At 31.6% G+C, this 9,823-nt stretch overlaps 1 long non-coding RNA gene across 1 annotated transcript; it reads left to right on the forward strand.

Annotated features, from left to right (window-relative positions):
* The first annotated feature begins 3,031 nt into the window (after positions 1-3,031).
* LOC111087659 lies at positions 3,032-9,579 on the forward strand. The gene is made up of 3 exons (XR_002612319.1): positions 3,032-3,186; positions 9,077-9,109; positions 9,435-9,579. It is a non-coding gene; the product is annotated as an uncharacterized LOC111087659 (long non-coding RNA).
* The last annotated feature ends 244 nt before the right edge of the window (positions 9,580-9,823 follow it).

Here is a 9,823-nt window from a genome sequence, read left to right on the forward strand (position 1 = left end):
CTATTATGGATTAGCTCTAAAACACACACAGATACAAACATAACTGGTTGGAAACCATGAGGGTTTGGGTATATGTATGTCTTGTGCCTGATTTCATTGATGTGAATATTTTTCTAGTTAAATTTTGTCATTTATATAAGATTTTTTATTTTTTTTTAGTGTTGTGATATTTTATATTTTATTTGTGTATATATATTTTTAATTTATTTATTTTGGAGTGGAGTACAACAATATGTTTTGTCAAGATTGTACTGCGACGCTCATTATTGTTATTCAATATTACGTATGAAATAGATTTAACTTTTAATTTGTTTAGTATAATATAATCCCGGTGGGTGGAAAAAATCTAATATATAAATGTACGGTTTATGCCACACCCTCAAATCGCAAAATCAAGTCTGTTGGCACAGAAATTTGATCCCTGAAAGCTACACTTGCTGTTTTGATATAAGTAATAGCATTCCATAAATTTTTGGTATGCGGGGGGGAAAAAAGCTGGAAATCTGAGATGCGACGAGGTTTGAACGAAGTGTCTGAAAATGAAAGTGACGCGAGGGTTGTTTATGTTGGTATATTTTTATCATTTGTTTTAAATTTACGCTTAAATTTTTGCTGTAATACAAGTTCAAAAAGAGTTGTCTACTAAGTTGGATTTCATTATTTTGAAACGATTTATTTTTGCATGAACAAACGCAATTCAATCCGTTGAAAAGTACAACGCGCAAAATAATAAACAACGCCATCTTGTCTTGGCTTTCCAGATTGGGATGTTTACTTCATAAACATGACTATTATGTTCATTCCTGTCAGAACAGGAAGCTTGATAATATAGTATGAGTCAGGGTTAATGCTTACGTAAAATTTAAACAAAGTTTTGAAATTTATTTATAGACGAACATACATACATAGGCTATACCACACAACTTGTGTCTTAATTTAAAACTACTTGATTAAGTGAGTGCTAAAAACTAGCCAGTGTTGGAATACTGTTTTGAAACGGAAACACAGATGCCTAGTATATTTAGGTAACCTTATAATACAAATTAGGGCATATTCATTTTGAAAGATTATTAAAAAAATGTCAACATCTATAGGAAAGCGTTCAACACGTCCTAATATGGTAATGGCGAACTGGAACATAACACTCATTCTATATAACCCAACATAACATAGAACAGCCATATAATGCACTCAAATATGTTTCATTTTAGGAAATTATGTTCTAAATTTATTTAAATAAAACTAAAGTTATTGACTCGTCTGAAAGCATATTAAGAGTGTGATATCTGAGGCTACAGTATTTACTGTTCCAAACTAATTGTATTTTGCAAGTTACTGTATTTTCGCCGAAAAAATAACAACAACCAAAAAACAAACAAACAAAAACGAGAGATCACAACAACAAAAACAGGAGAAGCGTTCTGCTTGCCGTCTAGACAGTAGTGATTTTCGATTTTCCAACGACACAGTGAGCCTGGTTTCATCAGATTAACCCAGCATTTTTAGGTAGATAGATTTGAAAAACAGATAAACATCCTTAATCGACCATCTGAAATAAGGAGGTTAGGCAAACACATATGTAATACGTTTTTCTCACATTACGTTATTGCTAGTGTAACTAATATGTATGCTAGTGGCCCGAATTAACGACTGATAACAATTGTGTAGAAACGCAAGGTGGGAAAAACATGTTATTAGGCTTATGCAAAAATCGTAAACGTACAATTGTTTCTTATTTTCTTCCATTGGGGAGGAAACGATGCATTTTTCCCCACTTTGCGTTACTGGTGTCATTATTACTGGTACCGTTTTTTGTGTTTTTTTCAGGACACGTACATAAGATACGTATGTTTAAAATACGAAACACTGATCTATAGAGTTCAGTGATACAAAGGTGCTTTTTATTACTTCAAGTGTTTCAGAATTTTATGAAACTAAAAATTTTTTGTTGAAGAGACGTCTTTTTGTTTTATATTTCTACTACGTTGTTGTTCACGTGAACAGTATTGTCCGCACTTGTAAATCTTTGTTCCAAAGAAATACAGTGATTATTATAATCTATTTTTACAGGTTTTGAAGAAACTTACATTTTATTTTATACGACAGCTCGTCTTGGCATTAATTATGTATCAAAACACCGAGTTTTAACAACTGATATTAAAGTTTAAACAGAATTATCGTTGACCAGTGCTCAATTTGACCATTTTTATGGCAAAAAAATACTCACATTCAACTTCGCTCTTTGTAACAACCGCATACAAATTATTTATTAGTCAGATACAGTAAAGTATTTAGTTCAATGATCATTTGTCATTGGTGGTGGAATACGCAGGTGGCAGGGGAAGGTGTTGTCTATCGTTAGATATTTCAATTCACAATATTCCTACCATATATTTCGGACTATTTTGGCCTTGTTTCAGAAGTTTAGTGATTTCTAAAAGCCTTGTATTTGTGCTAGATATATTATAAAATATTATACCTTCATAACAGTACTGCTATTATTTTATTATCTACCGTTAACACAACACCAAAAAAAAAAAAAACTGTTGTTTTATTGCGCATAACAGTGTTTACATCAGGTTAAACTCCATAGCTTATTCTGATGGGATGTTATTATTATTTTACTAAAGTAAACTTTTTGTTGTTGTTTTTTTTACCTTAAGCAGTAATGCAAAGTTCTTGTTCACACTGTTAATATTAATTATTAACTATGTAATCTCGAATTTACATCACAGAAAAACATTCACTTTATTAACCAATGTTTTTGGAATTTCTCGCAATGTTTTTTTTTTTTTCAAGACAAACAAATTAATAATGATTCAGTATGTGGGTTCGTCATGTTTAACTGTCTTTGGTTGCTTCGTCTGCTATACGTGAGCAAGATAGTAACAGATAATTAGACGCACAGGATTCTGGTGTTTGTTTTAGTTGTAGTACAGTCTAAGCTTAGTCAAATCCAGACACAAACCAGACGGCTGAAATGACTGTGTATGTCTGCGCACAATGTCTGCGCAAGTGGGAACGACGGCGATGGACGATCTGTGGATGTGAGAGGATGTTTGAGTAGATGAAAAATTTTATCGCGTTCATGAGTGAACCAAGGCTTTTCGCGTTCTCGAGCAAAACAACAAATCTCTTGAGGAGTCGAGAGTTTGCTCGAGATGCTATTTTGTCTTGGTTTATTCGGTAAGCAATGTTTTATAAATTAATATGTGCCTTATATATTTCTGACATTACTACTAATCTTATTAGGCTTAGTCTTACTATGGTGACGTGGTGTGACATAGAACCGTATCGGGACTGTCTGCTTGCTGCTGTTCGTGTTTACCAAGTACTGAAGTAGGCTGTACTAAAACTAGAAATATATAGATTATAATAAATGCTAAGTTATACTTTAGTAATTTCATAACTTATTTAATGGAAGCAAGTTTACAGGTCGGAATCCTGGCTGGTGTGTATCGGCAAGTAGATTTTCGTATAGCCACTAGTACTAGTACTCAGTAGTAGTAATATTTACTAGTAGTAGTATTACTATTATTTGAATTACAGTCATTGGTGATGTCACTAAAAAAGCTTAACATTTTAATTAACTACACCCTAGCTAATTTTTAGTTTTGAACTAAGTAGGTAGCTTGCTCTAATCGGAAGTTAATATTAATTCGCACGTGAAACGTTAGGTACTATTCTCTGGAATGTACTCAGTTTAACAATATATAGTACCAACGTTATACAAGGTTAATTAAATTAATAATAATAATAATAGCAGAATTTTTTTTAAAGATATTAAGTAAATGTCAGCTGTAATAAAAAGTTCATTGTTGAACAGCACTACACTGCCAGAAAGGCACTAATGTAATACTACAACTTATAAGTGATAAAGTGAAAAATGTGTTAAAAACCACAACATACAAGTACTAACAGAGTAATTTTATGTGTATGCCTAGTTGCAAAATTTACTAATTGTATAAGTTCTAAAATGCAAATAAATGTTGCTGAATTTGCTAATAAAGTAATATAGCAGTAAAAGCGATTAACAGATTAATTCAGATATTAATTCATTCAGAAATAACTTGAAAACATGCTGGAACATGTCTTTTATATATTGGTATTGTGATAATAACTTCTAGGTTTTTTTTTCAAACTACCCTTAGCTTCTTCACATGTGTAACTCTAAATGGATTTCATTTTGTGAAATTGTGTCCAGCTACCTAAAAGGAACAACAGAAAAGTTATACGTGGATCAAAACTTGAGAAAATGATGTATCATATAAGAGGGAGCTTCAGTATTTTGTTTTTTTTTGATTGTGCCCTCTTTATACCAATTCGTAGATTAGATTTATCCAAAATGTAAACAAATTATAATGATGAGAATGATCATTGTTCAAAAAGAAGTTTATTACCCAATCAGGAATGAGCTTAAATTCAGACAGTATTTATTTCTTCTGCAGTCTTCACAATCACTTATACTGGTTTGCAGGGGAAAAAAAAACTCCATCTTATTTTATCTTCAAATATAAAATCTATTTAGTTTATTTATAAAGTCATTTCTTACATGGAACAGTGTTTAGTAAATATTTAATTGACAAAGGTTTTTATCTTAAAAAAGAAATGCTGGTGATAGTATATATTTCATTCTGCTGCTTTTTCATAGGTAACATTTTATGTTTCAGCAAATAATGTTATATCTTTTTTCTGCTAGGATTACAACTCGGGATATGCTGAAAAGGGATTAAGTGATATTTTTTGTGTGTTATCCTTTTGACTTGGTAAATGATTTAGACAGGATATGTATTTATACTTTATTTTTGCCAAGTTATAAATATGATTCATGACAAATACAACACAAATGTTAGTACATGATTATTTAAGTCTTTCAGCTGAAATTAGCTGTGAGGAAAAGAGAATTCTTGATTTTGTTTTCAGGAAGTTTTAATTCAAAATCAAAAAGGGTATTATAATCCTTTATAAGACTGGTGAGGCTTTTGGAATGATATGGTGGTTCCAGGAAAGATAATTACATGTTAAAAGGAATGCAGAGATAGGCTATTAGAATAATACCTGATTAAAGTAACTTAAGCTTTGAACAGAGACAATGTATTTTTGACTCATTTTATTTGAAGTTGTAAGAAAGAAACTGTAATGACTTGAGTCAGGTGTTTAAAATTATTAGAGATTTGGTAGCTTTTTTGTTGTGTATGTATTAAATAGTAACTCTAAGACCAGTTTAAAAACCAAAGTTGGTGTCATATCAGTGCTAATTTTTAGACTATTAAATAGTCCCATCACAAAAATAAAAAGCTGAGGAACTTCACAGAAATGTTTTAAGTTGGGAAAAGTAAGTTGAAAATACTCCTTATTAAAAAATAAGATTTTTCTAAGCACCCATTAAAAAGAAGCAATCATTAAGAATGTTTTTGGGAATGATTGATAATTAAAACAAAACTGACAAAATTGCAAGTCATAGTGAATTCAAATAATTCTGGATTTGCCCTTGAAAGAGAGGTGTTTACATGACAAACATCTTTCAATGAAGAGGGGTAACTTATGTAGCTTCAGATTTCTTTATGATGAAATGTACAGTCAATATGCTATCTCTTAGAAAGTTATACAAGAAAACAACATGTTTATATCAAACTTCAAGTATTTGAATTATTCTTCTAAAATACTTTTTGTAATCACCACTATGTGTAAACTTTAGTTTTCTTTCTTTTTAAATTTGTATGTCAATGTGGAGGTTTTTTGCTAACTTCTTCCTATGTGTTATCTCTGTTGAAACTACTGAGAGTGTTCTTTTGTCTAACTCAGCTAGATAATTCTTTCAGTTTCTAGTCTTATTAAAATCAACCTTTTTTGGGGGTGGGATATTTATGATATTTGCTAAGATCCATTTAACATACTTCATTGCTTACCAAGCCTTTTTTCATCCCAAAGGGTTTGGAAATACAATTGACAAGGGTGTTCCTCACAATTGATAGACCATAGTCTGCAATGGTCCTTTGCTTGGGTCTTGCCTGAATTTTGACTTGGAGTGCTTAACTTAATAACAGTATCTGTGGGTTTAACTTCAAAGAGTTCTATATTGCTTTTTTTTAGTGTTTTATTTTGCCAACACTTCTAATTTTGCTTGAAATTAAGAATATATCTTTACAGAACCAGGATTTTTGGTGGACTTCACCTGCCATATGGCTTTTAACCAGATATTTTGTGCCTATTACTCTATTTTGGAACATTTGTTTGAGCATCTGGAGCTTTTTTTGTACAACAAAGAGCCATTAGGTTTTTCAAGTTATGTTCCTTTGTTGGTAATTTATCCATTCTGTTTCAAAATATTGCCCACAAACATCTTCTAGACCAAACGATTGTTGATATTCTAGCCAAGAATGTTTGTGAAATAGTTTGGACTGATTATTAAAGATTAATTCCTATCTCTTTCTAGTCTCTAAATGAATAGGTGGCTTTGTGCCTTATGATAGATTTATTAATTTCAATTCAGTATCTTGTTTTGACCTTGTAGAAATAACTGTTATTCAAGATCTATAGTTTTATTGGATTTTAGAAGTCTCATGTCCCATTTCTGTCTTATGTGAATCTTGATTTTTAGGTGAATTTTGTATAATAATATTTTTGATCTTTTTTTAGATACCAGAGGCTTGTTCTTTTTGTAAAGCTTAGACTTATCGTGTCTTTTTCTCACAATAACTTGGTTCTGTGTCTACTGAGGATGTTTTATTACATTTTCCTATGAGATGAACTTGTGTGTTTCTTCTGCATGAATGGCCAGGTGGTTAGGGCGTTTGACTCACAATCAGCGGGTTGCAGGTTCGAATCCTCGTCCCACCAAACATGCTCGCCCTTTCAGCCGGGGAGACATTATAATGTGATGGTCAATCCCACTATTCCTTACTAAAAGAGTAGCCTAAGAGTTGGCGGTGGGGGGTGATGACTAGCTGCCTTCCCTCTACTCTTTCACTGCTAAAGTAAGGACAGCTAGCACAGACAGCCCTTGTGTAGCTTTGTGTGAATTTCCAAACAAACCAAATCCTTCTGCATGTATTTTTGTGGACCAATGTCAGATGTATTAAAATTCCTTTACAAAAAATAACAGTACTGTTCATCCTTTCCTTCAGGATTTGGTGAATCTTCATCTTCTATTTCAGAACTACCTTTTACTTTGGGATCATGATTACATGAAGTCATTTCCTGGAGTTATGAGTTATTCATCAGGCTTGTTTTAATCTATTAGACCTTTGTCTGGAATAAATGATGATCATTCATTTCAATAATTCATTTCTTAGGTCAATTGTCAGAGGTACTTGTTCTAAGAACTTGACCATTTGCCTCCAATCTCTGAGCTTGTTATACTCCAAGAATTCCAAATCTGACCTATGACCTTTCCTGTTAAGATTCTCTTAAAGAAATTAACATCAATGATATGATTCTGAAGTTTTGAAGTGATTCACTTTTCTTCAAGATCATTATATAATTGAAGATTTGGGTTGTTATGGGTTGTGACTTATTGATTTTTTTATGTTATGACAGTCTCATACATGTATATGTCAGTTTTTCCATCATAACTTATGCTACATCAGGCTTCTTGGGTAAATGTTTTTGAGCCCTCTGAAGAACTTTTTACTTATAGACCACTACTATTTGGTTTGTACAGATTCTGTTGTGTGTTAATCGTCGTCAGATGTTCGTGCAGTGTTCTTGGTCTTCTCTTGATAATATTTTTCCTTCTATTGTTATAAATTGTATGAAAAGCCTGCATAATAGGGTAAGTACTATTTTGTATCCTATACTTAACAAAGTTTTAAAGGAGCCAGTGGTTAGAAATCCAGAACAGTTAAAAAGCTTTAAGGTTATTTATTAACTTTTTTATTATTATTTTGGTTTAATAATAGTGGTACTTCAGGACCTACACAAAAAACTCAGCTGAACAGAAGAAATTCATGAACCCTTTAAAGAATTCTATGCACATTCCTGAGAATTAGCCCTTAAGGTGATATAAATGAACCTGAAATTGTACATAGTCGATTGAAGAATTCCTTGGTTTGAACTTATTACAGTTTGTAATGCTAAAGTTACAGCTAAATGACACACCCATCTGACACCAGAAAATACAGCCTCATAAGGGAATTAAGAGAGGTAATAAAAAAATTTAAAACTATGTATCTCTTGCAATTTTTTAAAGTTTAGTTAGTTTACAAATGATACTTTGACCATAAAACTGAACATTTTCTTACTTATCAAGGTTGATTTGCAAGGCTTCATGATTATTTTCATGTATTTATTTTAAGAATATGTTTGAAAAGCCATCAGTGACTTGTATATAAATGCAATTTGAGTGGCAGACGAGTAATATAATGTTTTGTTTTAGAAATATGCTGACTAAAATTACTCATTTTTGAACTAGCTACACATCATGTTTTTTTTATCCATAGGAAAATACTCCTATTTTATTAAGATTTGATTTTTATACTTGTAATTTCTATGCTGTCAAACATGGTGGTTATGTGTGGTAAGCAGACACATAAGAATTACAGTGTAGCCCCGTTATAACCCGATCATTAAGGTCCATAAAATGTCATCGCGAAACAAGCAGGATCGTGCTAAATCGGGGTATTGTAAAGATACACTTAAAATATTAAAAGTTATTAGTATGTAAACTGTAACGAGGTTATGGTTATGAGGTCGGTCCCAGGGACCAAGCCCGTGTTGAAAGAGTTAATGACCCATCGTGTTATATCCAAATTCTCGTAAAATCGGGGTTTCACTGTACAATGAAAGTTCCTGTTGTGTATGAAACAGTGATTGCTATAATTGACAGTACACTGTAGAATATCTGTTAACAATATGCTAAGATTTATGACAGTTGCATATATTGTACGTTCGATTTTAATTAATGTTCTTGACCTAAGTTACCCAACATCTGTAGTGTAACAGATAACGAAATGCTGTTGCCTGATTATTAAATTTATTGGTATCAGCTATTGAATATATGTATATGTATAAAAAAAAATGGCTGTTTGTTTTTATATGGTTTAAGTCATTTATCTTTGTTGTTGTTTTCTTTCAGCTATACTTGTGTATGAAACAGTGTTTGCAAGTGGTAAGTAAATATTTTTTGGTGTCAGTTTTTTTCTTCTTTTAATGCTTACAAGTTATTAGTATTTGTAATTACTAAGTTATTCAAGTACATATGGTTAGGCCTTATTGTGGACTAATGAACAGAATATATATGTATATAATAGTTTATGTCTATTCATAATACTAGGAGCTCTTAACTTTCACGTAAGAAATTAATGATGTAATGTACAACAAGTTGCATCAGCACTTCTTCAGTATGCATGAAGTAATTAATGTTGTGAGGCATAATCATTTAACCAACAAATATGCAGAGATATGACATAATTGTAGTAAACATTATTTTTCAGGTTGTTCTGTTAGTAAATCCCACTCAGTATGGTGTAGACGAATTTTCTTAGAGTCTTGTGGTTAGTATTGTGAGATACAGACACTGAAGCTCATATACCCTTTAGCTGCACATGCTAACAAAAGACACAGTTCTTCAGATAAATAACCTATATGTGGGTGTGTACAAGCATGCTTATTGATATGCATATTTATTACCAAATTATAGAACATGGTTGATTTTAATTATTAGACTAGAATCCTTTTATGCAAATTTATTAATATTATTATATTCAATCTTTATTTACTTTTTAAAATATCTTTGTATATATGAATAATGTTTTATTGAATTAAGAAAAGGGAGGGCAAGGCAGCTTATTATGGTTATTACCTTGGCACTTTTGTTGAAAAA

The sequence above is a fragment of the Limulus polyphemus genome, unplaced genomic scaffold (genome assembly GCF_000517525.1).
Source record: "Limulus polyphemus unplaced genomic scaffold, Limulus_polyphemus-2.1.2 Scaffold2445, whole genome shotgun sequence".
In the NCBI taxonomy this organism is placed as follows: Eukaryota; Metazoa; Arthropoda; class Merostomata; order Xiphosura; family Limulidae; genus Limulus; species Limulus polyphemus.